This window comes from Uranotaenia lowii, chromosome 2 (assembly GCF_029784155.1).
Source record: "Uranotaenia lowii strain MFRU-FL chromosome 2, ASM2978415v1, whole genome shotgun sequence".
In the NCBI taxonomy this organism is placed as follows: Eukaryota; Metazoa; Arthropoda; class Insecta; order Diptera; family Culicidae; genus Uranotaenia; species Uranotaenia lowii.
Window position 1 is genome coordinate 316,195,334 of NC_073692.1, and position 6,000 is coordinate 316,201,333.

Here is a 6,000-nt window from a genome sequence, read left to right on the forward strand (position 1 = left end):
TACCTCTTTCTTGGGTATGGTGAGGAGGGTGGATGGGCGATCCTATATTGCGTCCAGGATAGCAATGACTAGCAGGACACTTCGTATTATCCTTCCCGTATAAAAGACGGTTTTCCGAAGTAAAGGGTGATACGGTCAAAATTTGGTCAAGGGAAAACGCATGTATATCGGTGAAATCGTTTATTTAAAAAATCAAATTAAATTTCTATTTCAAGTTTAAATAGTATAAAATTCAGGAAAAATATTCAGTTAGGCTTCCGCTTTTCCAAATCCCATCCAAATGCCATCAGATTTTGTACAGCCACCTTGTCCACCTTCTTCGCCGCAGAAAGCCAGTTTGCCTTGAACTGCTGCTCGTCCTTATCAGTTTTTTTGGTCTTCTTTAGGTTCCGCTTGACAATAGCCCAGTATTTCTCAAATGGGTGGAGCTCTGGCGTGTTGGGAGGGTTCTTGTCCTGGGAACCACCTGCACGTTGTTGGCGGCGTACCACACCATGGCCTTTTTACCGTAATGGCAAGATGCCAAATCCGGCCAAAACAGTACGGAACAACGGTGTTTCTTCAGGAAAGGCAGTCTCGGAAGCTATGAAAATGCTGCTTTTCAACCCACAGGTACAGATGGCTTGCCAAACCAGATATTTCTTCGCGAACTTTGACAGTTTCATGTACTTGAAAATATCTGCTACCTTTCCCCTTCCTTTTGCCGTATAAAACTCCTATCCCGGAAGCTGCTTGTAGTCGGCTTAGACGTAGGTTTCGTCGTCCATTACCAAGCAGTCAAACTTCGTCAGCATCGTCGTGTACAGCCTCCGGGATCGCGTTTTGACCGTCGTATTTTGTTTTTCATCGCGATTTGGAGTCACTACACCTTCTTGTAAGTCGATGGTCTGCCTCGTTTTTTGGCTCGATGCACGGTTGTAGACGATACACCCAGCTTATTTGCGGCATCTGGGAGAGAGAGGTTAGGGTTTCGCTTGAAACTACCGACAACTCTCTTTGTCGCCTCGGCGGCTTCCGGTTTTCGATTTACCCCCGATCCAGACTTCCTGGCTGACGACAAACGTTCCTCAAACTTTTTAATTACATTTGTAACGGTTGATTTGGCAACTTTTAGCGATTTTGCCAGCTTTGCGTGCCAGTAGCTTGGATTTTCGCGATGCGCGAGCAAAATTTTGATACACTGCTCTTCTTCCTTGGACGGCATTTTGACAATTGAAGAGTGAATTCCAAAATGAAAATAGGAGCAACATTCTACACACACACGCCTTCGAAATGAGGGGTGTTCAGGTTTTTTAAATGCAAAATTGAAAGAAATACGTCAAATTGGTATTGACCAAATTTTGACCGTATCACCCTTCAAAGTTCACTTTACACCACGTTCCTCAGTATGTCCTTCTGTGTATGCCAATCACCAAGAAAGAAATGTCGAAACCACTCTTCTTTCGCTTCGGGCTGGTCCTGAAAGAAGAAATTTTTTCACATATTGTGCTCATCTCAGTGCTTTGTTTTTGGTAGAAGAGCTCGTGCACTCATATGAATATCGGAATTCAGAGCTTTGCTTAGCCTTACGATGAACCTCCACGTTCTGAAACAAATTTCATTGGTGATCCACCAAAACTAAAAATAAGCCGGCATTAGATCTCAAAGATTTGTTTGTTCTCATTCAATCGTTCAAAAAACCATGCCGCAAGATTTGTGGCAAAAGAACACTTTTCAAGAAAAAAAAAAACACGAAAAGCACACGCTTCTCCTAATCCATTCCGCTTTGTGTACTTTGCAGAACGGCTTAAAGTAATTGTTATGAGCAAAATCAGGTGGATTAGGGCCGACCGCATGCCGCCCGATCAGGTGCAGATTTGGTCCTCATTTTTTTTTCAACCGAAAGAAAAAACTGGGACGGCTTTAAGTGACCATTGATCATCGATAAGGAGCACCGCAAGAGGATAAACCAAGATTTGTAATCTGGATCAAGAGCTTTGTTTTAATGGTGTAAAGATGGATGTAGAACAAGCCATTCATTTTTGTTAAAGACTCTCACCCAAGGGGGCTGGAAATTTTGGGCACGATGACTGTAATCTCGGACGGCAAAATATGAAAGTGTTATCTGGGGATAGTAAAGTATAACAAGAGAATTCTTTTTTTAGGGTTTTTAAACCAACTCTCTACAATAGAGATTTTGAATTAAGATTTTACTTTAGAAAAAACAAAAAGATTTTTACAATTTCAATTAAAATTTGTAAATAATTTTGAATGCAGAATTAGAATGAGTCGATTTGGGGTCATTTAAGAAATTCTTCAACTCTTGGTTCTAAAAACCTTCGATTTGGTTCAAAACTCATCCATGATTTTTTGCAATTTTTTAAGAAACGTTTACATGAGTCAATTTAAACTTTTTTTGGGAAAATTAGGAATATTTTGTACTGAAAAATCAATATCATTTTTGCTTCTTCTGTGGAATTTATAAATTCTTTAAAGGAAATTTCCCGCTGAACAACTTTGTCGACTTTTACTTGAGCAAAATCAGTTAACATTACTAATCTAATCATATTCTTCCCATCTAAACTTAGAAATCCAAAATTGATATTGACATCATAAATAAAATTTAAGAAACACGTAACAAATTTAAAATACCTGTGAATATTCCCTAAATTCTGAGTTCTGTGACACAGATTCTGTGATGAAATTTTGCTTTAAAATCTGTTAACCTACAGATTTTTCTGTGATTTTGACAACTTTACCCCAGGGCTTGAGAAATTCTAAAATCACCTCAAATTGACTCAGTCTAATGCAGCGCGTTTCTGAAACAAGTTTTAACGATTTCAATCTAAATATGTTTTTCAGTCTATCTGTATTTTTTCTAAGTCATTTTATATTACTGCCTTTCTGTCCTTTTGTCTTCTGTATCTGACAGTGTCTTCCTGTGTCCTTCATTATTTTTCTGAATCTTTCTCCGCCTTAAACTATTTTTTTGTATTTATTTGTCTTTTCGATCTTCTTATGTAAGTTTGCAATTTGTAATTTTGATTTTTTTTATAACTTTTCAATTTATTTCAATTCATCTTCTTTTATCATTTTGTTATCTTTCCGACGCCTTTCTGATGTATTTTTGATGTCTTTTTGATATCTTTCTGATGTCTTTCTGATGTCTTTCTGATGTCTTTCTGACGTCTTTCTGATGTCTATCATATGTCTTTCTGATGTCCTTCTGATATCTTTCTGGTGTCTTTTTAATGTCTTTCTGATGTCCTTTTGATATCTTTTTGATGTCTTTTTGATGTCTATCATATGTCTTTCCAATGTCTTTCCAATGTCTTTTGATGTCTTTCTGATGTCTTTCTGAAGTCTTTCAGATGTCTTTCTTTTGTCTCTTTGATGTCTTTCTGATGTCTTTCTGATGTCTTCCTGACGTCTTTCTGATGTCTTTCCAAGGTCTTTCTGATGTCTTTGTGATGTCTATCAGATCTCTTTCTGATGTCTTTTTAATGTCTCTCTGATGTCTTCCTGTTATATTTCTGGTTATTTTTGATGTCTTTTTGAAGTCATTCTGATGTCTTTTGATGTCTTTCTGATGCCTTTCTGACGTCTTTCTGATGTCTATCAGATGTCCATCAGATGTCTATCAGATGTCTTTCTGATGTCTTTCTGTTCTTTTTCTGGCCATTTTTTATGTCTTTTTGATGGCTTTCTGATGTCTTTATGATGTCTTTCTGATGTCTTTCTGATGTCTTTCTGATGTCTTTCTGATGTCTTTCTGATGTCTTTCTGATGTCTTTCTGACGTCTTTCTGATGTCTATCAGATGTCTATCAGCTGACTTTCTGATGTCTGTCTGATGTCTTTCTGATGTCTATCAGATGTCTTTCAGATGTCTTTCTGAGGTCTTTTTGACGTCTTTCTGATGTCTTTTTGATGTCTTTCTGATGTCTTTCTGATGCCATTCTGATGTCTTTCTGTTATCTTTCTGGCCATTTTTGATGTCTTTCTGATGTCTTTCTGAGGTCTTTCTGAGGTCTTTCTGATGTCTATCAGATGTCTATCAGATGTCTCTCTGTTATCTTTCTGGTTATTTTTTATGTCTTTTTAATGTATTTCTGATGTTTTTTGATGTCTTTCTGATGTCTTTCTGATGTCTTTCTGACATCTTTCTGATGTCTTTCTGAAGTCTTTCTGATGTCTTTCTGATGTCTATCAGATGTCTATCAGATGTCTCTCTGTTATCTTTCTGGTTTTTTTTATGTCTTTTTAATGTATTTCTGATGTCTTTTGATGTCTTTCTGATGTCTTTCTGTTATTTTTCTGGCCATTTTTGATGTCTTTTTGATGTCTTTCCGATGTCTTTCTGATGTCTTTCTGATGTCTTTCTGATGTCTTTCTGATGTCTTTCTGATGTCTTTCTGATGTCTATCAGATGTCTTTCGGATGGCTTTCTGATGGCTTTCTGATGTCTTTCTGATGTCTTTCTAACGTCTTTCTGATGTCTATCAGATGGCTTTCTGACGTCTTTCTGATATCTATCAGACGACTTTCTGATGTTTTTTTTATGTCTTTCTGAAGTCGTTCTGATGTCTATCAGATGTCTATCAGATGTCTTTCTGATGTCTTTCTGATGTCTTTTTGATGTTTTTCTGATGTATTTCTGATGTCTTTCTGATGCCTTTCTGATGTCTTTCTGTTATCTTTCTGGTTATTTTTGATGTTTTTTTGTTGTATTTCTGATGTCTTTTGATGTCTTTCTGATGTCTTTCTGACGTCTTTCTGATGTCTTTCTGATGTCTTTCTGATGTCCATCAGATGTCTATCAAATGTCTTTCTGATGTCTATCAGATGTCTTTCTGATGTCTTTCTGTTATTTTTCTGGCTTTTTTTGATGTCTTTTTGATGTCTTTCTGATGTCTTTCTGATGTCTTTCTGATGTCTTTGTCATATCTATCAGATGTCTTCCTGATGTCTTTAGGATATCTTTCTTATGTCTTTCTGATGCATTTCTGTTTTAAAATTTATAGGAAAGTTTACCTACCTTTTCCGGATTCAAACAAACAGCACTCCACCACTTCAAGAGTCTTTGAAGCATCTGCGCCCCTGCCTTTTCCGAACCAGAAAAATTAGACGAAATGGAATACGCAAGGTCGACCAGAAAAATTAAATTTACTCCCTATCAAAACGATCAGGAAATGTTTTTCAGGTAGCCCGTAAAAGAGGTTACCTCCACACATCCTCGGAGGAATTCTCTCGACCGACTCAACGAAGCCAAAGGACCGGGAGAAATAAAAAGGATAAAACGTGGAAAAGGTGGCGCAAAAGGCAAAACCGCGTGGCATAAGAATAGGTTCTCGAACACACTCTTCTGGACTTCTGTATGCATTTTGGGTAGGACGAAAGCAAAAAGGCACAGATAGACGACGGCATGCGACTCCTTACATCGACAACGACGATGAGGAACACACATCCATGATCTGATCCTTTCATCTCTCGAACGAAGGACTCTCTCCCAAGGACCAGTCCCATCGTAAGGATCCCGGGATCAGGATACGGGAGTTTAAAAACCAACACTGGAAGCACTCTTCCAAAAAACCAGTCCTATAAGCAGATGGCTGCAACGTTACACGATTTGTCTATGTATCGTGTGACCAACATCTTTTAAATAAGTGGTCGTGAATCTCGTTTTTAAGCTTTTTTTCCTCAGATTTAAGCTTTTTTTGCCTTGAGAGCATAGGAGACGAAAGCTCAAATCTGAGGAAAAAAGCTTAAATCTGTCAAAACGAGGGGAAACAAAGGGGAAATCTGAGAGATGTGCTCCATACGGTTTGAATAGCGTTGCCGCCGTCTGCCTATAAGAGGAGCACACGTGTGTAGGTTATTGCGAATATACTTTCCTACATGCTGAGGTGGGATTTCTTCCTGGTTTGTTTTTGGGACCCTTCCTCTACGGGATTTGTCGCCTGTTGGTATGGGACTTTTCTTTTTCGGATCCGGGCCAGTTCACCAGAGGATCCCTTTAATT